This window comes from Lontra canadensis, unplaced genomic scaffold (assembly GCF_010015895.1).
Source record: "Lontra canadensis isolate GAN:19392208 unplaced genomic scaffold, GSC_riverotter_1.0 scaffold19, whole genome shotgun sequence".
Taxonomy (NCBI): Eukaryota; Metazoa; Chordata; class Mammalia; order Carnivora; family Mustelidae; genus Lontra; species Lontra canadensis.
The window spans coordinates 15,663,440-15,672,919 of record NW_022631013.1 but is presented as its reverse complement, the minus strand read 5'-3'; positions in this window follow the sequence as shown (position 1 = coordinate 15,672,919).

Genomic DNA, 9,480 nt, shown 5'->3' with positions numbered 1-9,480 from the left:
GAGCTAGCATTTGTCTTTATATGTTGTATTATTGCTATCGCTATTAATATTAGGATCTTAGGGACACCTGGGTGGCTCAGCAGATTAAAGCCTCTGCCTTCGGCTCAGGTCATGATCCCAGGGTCCTTGGATGGGGCCCCTCTCTGCTCAGCAGGGAGCCTGCTTCCCCCCCCTCTCTCTGCCTGCCTCTCTGCTTACTTGTGATCTCTCTCTGTCAAATAAATAAATAAAATCTTTAAAAATATATAATAGGATCTTAAAATGACAAGTTAGTTTTTTGGGGATTCATTTTAAAATTTACAAACAGGAAAATTCAAACTTTTATGGAGTAAAATTCTATGGGTTTTGAAATGCATAGGGTCATGTATCCTGCCACAGTTTCATCTTCCAAAAATGTTCACTCACGTTGCCCCTTGGTAGTCAGTCCCTACTCTCACCCCAACCCTGTTCTCTAGCTCTAGAGTTTTGCCTTTTCCAGAATGTCATACAGATGGAATCCTATAGTATGCAGACAGGCAAGTTGTTAAGATGGTTAAGCTCTGTGTTCTAACATAGAGCTTTAAAAAAAAAAAAGGTTGAGCAAGAAAGGGTCCAAATCTGGATCCTTTTGCAGACCTCACGAGCCTCCATCCAGGCTGTCATCGTTAGTAACCTACACTTTGTGGATGTATTTGTTAACTCTCCAGTGTGTCTCAGCTCTCCCGTCCATTCCTATTCATGCACTTGCACGAATAGATTTGCTGACTTGGGAAAATGCCTTGCTGAGGTTCATTGGCACCCACTAAAGAAATTCCCTGATCTGTTCTTTTATCAAAAAGAGAATAAAGATGGTTTGGTTGCATTGGTGGGGCATCAGTGCCAGTTCTTGGTGATCATAGGTCTCTGGGCTATGATGAAAGAACTTCCAAGTTCTAGCTCTAGGCACTGTTGTGAGAACCAGCAAGTTTCTATAGGCTGGCAGCTGGTGTAGGCAGATAAAGAAATCTAAGAAGCCAGGAGAGCAAGCAAGCCTGTGATGGAGAAATTGTACATGGCGTCAGCCTCCAAAGTTACAGAGGGCTCTGTCCGATCAGTTGTATCTGAGGGCTGAAGTTTTTGTTTTTTTTTTTTTTTTAAGATTTTATTTATTTATTTGACAGAGAGAGATCACAAGCAGGCAGAGAGGCAGGCAGAGAGAGGAGAAGCAGGCTCCCTTCTGAGCAGAGAGCCCAATGCGGGGCTCGATCCCAGGACCCTGAGATCATGACCTGAGCCGAAGGCAGTGGCTTAACCCACTGAGCCACCCAGGCACCCCAGGGCTGAAGTTTTAATGAAGGGAGAAAGGGGATCATTTTCATATAATGCTATTATCATTTTTTATGTTGTAGGAGGTTTATTAATAAATTAGAATTTACGAGGAAGAATCAATTCTGGATTATTCTTGTGGTTTTAAAAATCTTGGATTTTTGTGGTTTATGAAAAAGCTATTAGACATAATACATTATCATGGTAAAACCTTCCCATCAGAAAGATAAAAGGCGACAAATAAAAGCCTCTCCCTTTCCTTCTCTTCCTATTAGCATTCCCCAGCATTAATTTTCTTGCATATTCTTACAGACTTTTCTGTATATATACAAATATATACATTTCTTGTTGGATCAAATGGGATTATATCATGCAGTACTGTCACGTGCTTTTTACTGTGTGGTGTCTTAGTGTGTGTTGGACACCATCCTATGTTAGAACACAGAGCTTAACCTGCTGTTTTTTAAACAGCTGCATGATATTCCGTAGTATCTGTGCACCATAATTTACTCTGATGGGTCTCCTTCGGAAAGAGATTTAGATTACTTTCTTCTCTTTCTATCCCAAATAATGCTGCTGTGAGCATCCTCGTATGTCTGTCTCCTTTACTTTTTGCAGGGAACTGCCAAGGATCAGCATGAAGGAAAACAGTTTCTCAAATTCAATGTCCATCTATGCTCAAATGCTCTTGTCTTTTGTTTATATGGTGCTTCTCTCATAGGGTTCAGCCCCCATTTGAAATGAATCTTTTAATAAGTCCAACCTTTTTGTTTGTTTGTTTCTCTCTTTTTAAGCATTTCCTCTCTGAAAGACCTCATGCAGCCCCATAGGTTTTTTTCTTGAAGACTTCATGTTTTTCTTCATCACTAATCTGCATCTTTTTTTAAGCATAAATACTCACAATAGCCTCAGATAGGTTAACCTTTATAGAATCTAAAATCGGGGACTCTGCTTATCTGATGACCTCTTTGATGCCGTCTCTCTGGATTGAGGATCCTGAGTGGGCTTTGAACCTGGTTGGGCAGTGGGCTTTAGATAGAAGAAAGAATAAAAAAGAAATAATTTTCACATTTCTAGCAGGAGTGTTATGGAGCTTCAACTTCCCATCAGCTAGGGGAGGAGGAGAGGCTGGGAAGTCTGCCACAATATTTGGCATGGCTGGGCTTCCAGATTGTATCTATTTTTGTAGCTGCACAAGTTGGGAGGAGATTAGAAGGATAGTCAAATTTCCTGCTCCAGGTTGTAAATTGATCAAGAGGTGGAGGGAGCACTAGACTGGGAGGCAGAAGATCTGGTTCGTGTTTCCAGATTTCCCAGATATTAATAATAGGACCACAGAAGAGGCCCTTCCCTTCTCCAAGCCGCCTTCCCCTCAGCTCTGCACAAAGGAGGTTGGATTAGTTCGATTCAGCGCCTCTCCAGCTCTAATATTTTCTTGCTCTGAAGTTCTAGGAGCGCTTACCCCATTTTAAAACAACTTCATAAGCCGTGAGAATGTTTATTCATGTATCCAAAAATTAATTAGGAGTATCTTTGTTAATAAATAAATGTGGAGGTGAATTCAAAGTCAAATCTTCATTTCTGTGTGCTCTGTCTCAAAGCTTTGCTTCTAGCAATAATTAGATTGGGCTGAGGGGCCGGGCACACTTATGGAAGGCCCTAAAACCATAAGGGAGCTTCCAGACAAAACCATCCAGATGCATCAGAAGCAGAAAAGACTGTTTGGGCCCCCAAGGGAAGCTATGGGGTGGGCGGTTCTGCTCAAGGCTGCACAGGTGAATGACTGGTTTCCTTTTCTGAGGGCTCTCTCTCAGAGCAGACAATTTAGACACGACTCACTCTAGCACATGCATACCTCAGTTTCCCTCAGAGGTGTGGGACTGAGGGCACCTCTAGGCCCAGCCCCTCCTGAGCTCATCTGTCTGAGTCTCTCCAGAGGCCACAGCCACACTGGCCCCTTCTGGGAGAGCCTTGCAGCTCTGCAGTGCTTCCAGGATCGCTCTCGCTTGAGGCAGACCTTGTGCAGTCAATGATGAGGGTGTATTCTTCAGAGATTGTTCTAAGAAGACCTTCTAGCTCTCCGGGACTATTTGACCTGTTGAGAAACTGCCAGGCCCTGTAGAGCAGATTTCTCTTCTTTTTTGTTTTTGTTTTGTTTGCGTTTTTTTTTGGGGGGGGGGCGGGGGAGGAGGTCTTTAAGGCAACTCATACACCATTCCTTTTAGCAACACTAGAAAAAAATTCACTAAGCATTCAATATTTCTATTGAAATAACATATTCTCTGCTAAAGAAAAAAATGGTATGGAAAAAGAAAGGCTCAAATGCCAATCACTAAAAAAAATCAGTAACAGTAATAGTATGTATAATTACAAGCAGTGTATTAAATACCTCCATAATGCTAGCTCCATAGGGTCAAGAACTTGCCTGTCTTGTTACATGTTGTGTCTCCAGCTTTCTAGCAGTAGCTGATGTATGGTAGTTCCCAGTCAGTGCTTACTATAATCCAGTGGGTATTGTTTTTATTCCCATTTTACAGATAACGTAACTGAGGCTTAAGGGTTAAAAGATTGTCTTGCCTAAAGACACAAAGCTAAGAAGTGCCAGAGCTGTGATGCTTCCTCCAAATTGGACTCTACTGGCATCTTTCTAAGGGAAGTAAGTCGGAAAGGAGAGACAAATACTGTATGATCTCATATGTGAAATCAAAGGAGAAAAAGCCAATTTAGAAGAAACAGCAGAACAGTTGCTAGGGGCTGGGGTGGGAGAAATAGGGAGCTTCAGTCAAAGTGTACAAACTTCCAGTGATAAGCTGAATAAATTCCAGGGATCTCATATTCAGCATGGTAATTACATTTAACGATACTGTAACGTGTACTTGAAAAGTTGCTAACAGAGTGGATCTTAAATGACCCTTCTCAACACACATCAAATTGTAATTATGGGAGGTGAGGATGTGGTAACTAACCTTGCTGTGGTAACCACTTTGCAATATGTACTGTATCAAATCATCACATTGTATATCTTAAATTTATACAATGTTATGTCAATTATCTCTTGATAAAGCTGGGGGGGGAAGCTAATGGAACCTATCACGCATCATAAAAATAATTAAAAATTTTTACCCTAATTTTACCAGCAGAATAAAAGTTGAAGTGGCAAGAAATAAACAAAAACAAAAAAGCTTCTAAGGCTCCCACATGTCCTTTCATGCTCCTAGGTCATTTCAACCAGCTCGATGTGACACATCAACCCTGTTTCTTATATCTATGGTGAATGATGGTTTGTTGACTTGACTAAGTAATCACCTCTCGTAAGTTTCCACCCCAGCAAAAATTCCACTGGGTAAAACTAGGTTTTTCTTTAGAAATCAATGACATCCCACATATGACCACTGTAGGGTATGTGAAATTGGAAAATAAGGAAGTAGAATTTACTGCTTTCTTCAGAATTATTATTGTTATAATTTCCAAGCAGGATGCTGATCGCCTGGGAGAGTTTTAGGATTACTAACTTTCTTGTGAAAATCCTATGAATGTTGGGTGTCAGAAATATCTAAAGTGAATCTCTGAAGGCTGGCGTTTATTTTGAAAGAGACTTATCAGAAACCACTTTCTCCGCCTTGCTCCTAAAATGCTAATTTGATGTGCACACTTACCCAGACGAAGACTGATCCGCTCGTCGGCTGATTGATCCTTGGCATCACCCCCACGCTGCCGCTCCTCACTGAAAACGCAGGGACAATAATCAAATGTTAAGTTTCTCAAGGACCTTTCTTCCCGAGAAAATCAAACCACTTGCCCTTTGTTATCTCAATGATCTCCAGAGCAATTGGAAGAAGCTTGTTTTTACCTCTATTTTCAGAGAGCTACCTGTGACGGGAAGAAAACCAGAACTTAGGTTACCAGACCTGGTGTGACTCTTGCTCTGTCACTGGGAGGATTCATAAAAATCACGTTCCTGCTCCTTTCCAGGAAAATGCAATTACCTGACACGCAGGACTGCTGGGGTGGCCGGATGACCTGGCCCGTGTAAATAAAAAGGTAATAAATGCTATAAGGGAATTGCCGAGAGCCAGCTCAGTGTGCCTGGGAGGAGAGTCTCAGGAGCCCGCTGCCCTGTGTGTGTGTTTGTGGGGGGGAGGGGGAAATCCCAACTCCGTCACATATTTACTGTGTAGCTTTGGGCAAGTTCCCGCACCTTTCTGGGCTCCACCTTCCCATCTGGATTAAGGAGATAATAACACGACACCTGCCTTCATGGAGTTATGATGATTCAAGGAGATAAGGCACGTAAAGTTTAGTGCTTCCTTAAAGGGTCCTGGGAAACAGTGGGTGTTCCTGAGGAACGAACAAGATGGTTCACACGCAGGTCTGTGTAGACCGTAAAACGCCGCACACACGTTCATTCAGCGAGGAGTCATTGAGCTGAGGAGCATACAGAGATGCTCAGACAAAAGCCCCCACCTTCCAGGACTGCTGATTGCTGCTGGGGTCAGAAGCAAGAAAGCAAACAATGGGGGGGGGGGTGGATAGTGAATGAGTGGACGAGAGAATTCAGCTTCTTGAAGAGAGATTCTAGTCTGGCCAAGTAACCTTCCTTCTGGCTACAATAATCTTCGAAGCACACTTTATTGTTTGCAAAGCACTTTCCCAAACTGTCTCGATATTACTCTCTACCTTAGCTCGATAATAGGGCAGGGCGGGCGGAAATATGTTGCCTTGGAGGGCAGCGAGGAGGCTGGAGGCTAAGTGGCTTTCACTAGGGCTCTCTGCTTAGCGGTGATGGAGCGTGGGCTCCCTCTTCCTCCTCCTCCCCAAGCCGTGCCTAGGGAGCATCTGTCCCAGGCCAGATCTTGTCAGTGTTCTTGGGCATTTTCTCTAGTTCTTTGCAGTACCGTAGTGGTTATGAGATCCGGGGCTGCTGGCAGGAAGCTGTGTGTTTGGGGAGGAAGGGAGCTGGCCGAAAAGAAGCAGGGCCAGGAGTCTCATCACACTGTGAGCTGCCCAGGGACAGGGGCAGAGGTTCAGGGGTCTCTGCACATCACGGATATTTGCCTCTGCAACTCTTCATTTCCTCATTGTTGAAATGGGCTAATAAAGGTCTCCTTATCACTCTGGTCTGTTGTAAGGATTAAAAGAGATAAACCATCAATGGACCTTCATAGTTGGGGTCCCTAAAATGATTGAGTCCTTCTGCCTTCTCACCTTTCACGGACCCTCTAAGAACTTCCCCCTCAATCCCCACAGGCACCACCACATGGGCCCCATCTGCAGGTCCTGAGGGGACGGGAGGGGAGGGAAATATCCTCCTCCCTGACCCCATGAAACACACACCTGTGTTCATCTCTCGGCTCTGATCGAGGAAAGGGAACTCACCTCTCTTACCTTTTCTTGACCTCTGATTCCTCCTTTCTCTATTCCTGCCCTGACCCACAGGTCATATGTTATAGAAATGTCATAGAATCATGCCTTTTAGCAGGGGTCACAACCCGGAGGTCAGCTAGACCAGCTGTCCTTGCGTTTACTGTCTGCATTCAGATTTTCCTTCCACGCATCTGAGTGCTCATCTTCCAAGGAACCCCCTGGGGTCAAACACCAGGATGAAGTCATCCTTCGCCATCTTGACAGGGCTGCTGCTTGAATAACTCTGATGACAAGGAGGCGTAAGTTTTGATACTATTATGTTACGTAGATGGTGTTTCCTACTTAGAAGAATAGCACTAAGACACTGTTGAGTTAAGAGACCAGGAAAACAGGCTTCGCTTGGCAGGAATTTAGATCTTGGGATGAGCCCTTGGGCTGACTGCCGGTCTCACCCACGGTCGCTTCAGGAGGAGACAGCCAGGGCGGCCCCCATCTCTCTCTGCCATGGTCCTGGGCAGTGCCTCAGGCATTGGTGGCCAAGCAACCGGGCTATTCTGACCACAGTCGATCGGAGTGTGGAGGGCCCTTGACCACAGGCAGCCAGTCTCTAGCCTGGCCAATGACAAATGAGGCATCATAGGGAAAAATTGGATAAATCAGATTTTTTTTTTTTCTCTCTGGGAGTTTAAGGAAGAGTTTCACGAATTAGCCACTCATTTTTGGAGCCAGCACAGTAAGACCCATGGAGAGAAGCAGAGACAGAAACAGAACTCAGCTAAATAGGGAGGCTTAGGCTAGGGATCCTCTATTTCTGCTATTGATGGTGTCAGCCTGCTCTGAACACTGAGCAACTTGCCATTTCTGAACAATTCTGTTCCCGCCTCTACCCGGCCCCTCCTCTTCTTTCTGGTGAGTCTGCCGGGAAATCTTTTTCCTCCATTTCCTTGGGGGTTGGCCCAGGGTGATGGTCTTAGTTTCTTTACTTCCATGTGTGTCCTTTCAGTAAGCTGTGCATCCCTTCAAGTGACCAGAGTGTCTTGATCTTCGTACCAGCAGTGTCAAACCGTCACCGGCCAGTGAGCCCCCTCTCCTCACTAGAGGGGACAAGACGACAGAGAAGCAGACCTGTGCTGTCTGGAGCACACTGTCCACTGACAGCCTTGCAGGGCAGCCTTCCCAGGCCACCCCCCTGAAAACGGCAGCCTGTCCCCTCCCCAGCCAGTTACACCAGCAGGCCCCCTTGTGGAACTTATCATCATCGAATAGGACCTTTGTGTTCGTTTCCTGTTGCTACCGAAACAAGTAACTACAAACTTAGTGGCTTCAAACAATGTGCATTTATTCTCTTACAGTTCTGGAGGTCAGATGTCAGAAACAAGTCTTATGGGATGTTGGCAGTGCTGGCTCCTTCTGGAAGCTCTCCGGGGAATCTGTTCCTTGCCTTTGTTGGCTTCTAGAGGCTGCCCACATCTCTTGGTTTGTGTCCCCCACGTCCCGGAGCCTTTTCTCCCTTTGTCTCCATCATCACATCACCTTCTCAGCTGTCTGGTGTTCCTGTATCCTTCTTATAAGGTGTTTTGCATTGGCATTTAAGGCCCGTTGGAGTAATCCAGGATGATCTCCCCATCTCAAAACCCTTAATCATATCAGCAAAGTCCCTTTTTGCTATGGAAGGTAACATTCACAGGTTCCAGGGATTAGGACAGAGACATCCTTAGGGACCATTATGGAACCTCCCACAATCTTGTTCATATATTTGTTTACTTGTTTGCATTTTTTCTCTCCTTTCCACCCTCAGGAAAATAGACTTTCTGTGGGAGCAGGGGCCCCGTTTGTGCTGTTCACCACTGTATACCCAGGGCCTGGGGTAGGGTCTGGTATAGAGTGGATGCTGGTAAATGGCTGTTGAATGTATAAATAGATGAATTAATGAAATGGCAGAATTTTTAACTTCCAGAGATTCCCTTGGTCTCAAATCTTAAAAGAGAATATGATCTTTGGATCTTTTAAGCCAGTGTTTCTCAACCAAACTGTGCTGCAGGGTGCTGTTTCCGCAAGATGCCTTATGAAAAAAAATCCTGTGGTCAAATAAGTCTGGGAGTTGCTTCTCTGATTCATGTTAGAGATGTTTGGTGCACATTCATGCATTAAGTCTCCAAAAAGTCCTCAGTAAAGGAACTTCATGAATTGGTTGTATAATCCAACAACTCTAAAGCTTTCAGTAAAAAGTTGTTCTAGTAAGAGTTATTCTTTTCCTTGCTGTACCCCTTCGTCATGCTCCATAAAATGGATATTCAAAGAACTCATGATGGGAAATGCTGCTTTCACTGTTGGACTGTGCCTTTTTGTCTTCTGAACTTGTTGACATCTTTTCTTTCTTTCCCCCTCCTCCTCCTCTTCCTTTCCTTTCCCCTTCCCCCTCTTCTTCTAGTTTTTCTTCTTCTTATTATTATTATTCCTCCCTCCTCCTCTTCCTCCTCCTCCTTTTCCTCTTCCTCTTCTTTTTAATTTCCTCACTCAGCATATTTTGGTCGTGAGCATTCCTAACTTTATTCTTGCAAGTTCCTGCTCCCATCCACCTCCTTGTTTTACCTTATGGGTCCTTGAGGAACCCCACACCTTTAGGGCCCTGGCCTGTGGACGCTGTTCTCAAGTGTCCCTGCCCCACTTTTGTATTCATCTTTGGTTATGTGACGGACCCTTCTTCTACATGGACATCTTCTTTAAAGTCCAAGCTCTTCAACAATAAAAGGGAGACTTATTCTACAACCTTTAAGTATTTCATACATAAAGATTAAGCAATGGAGGAATTCCATTTAATGGGGTTTTTTG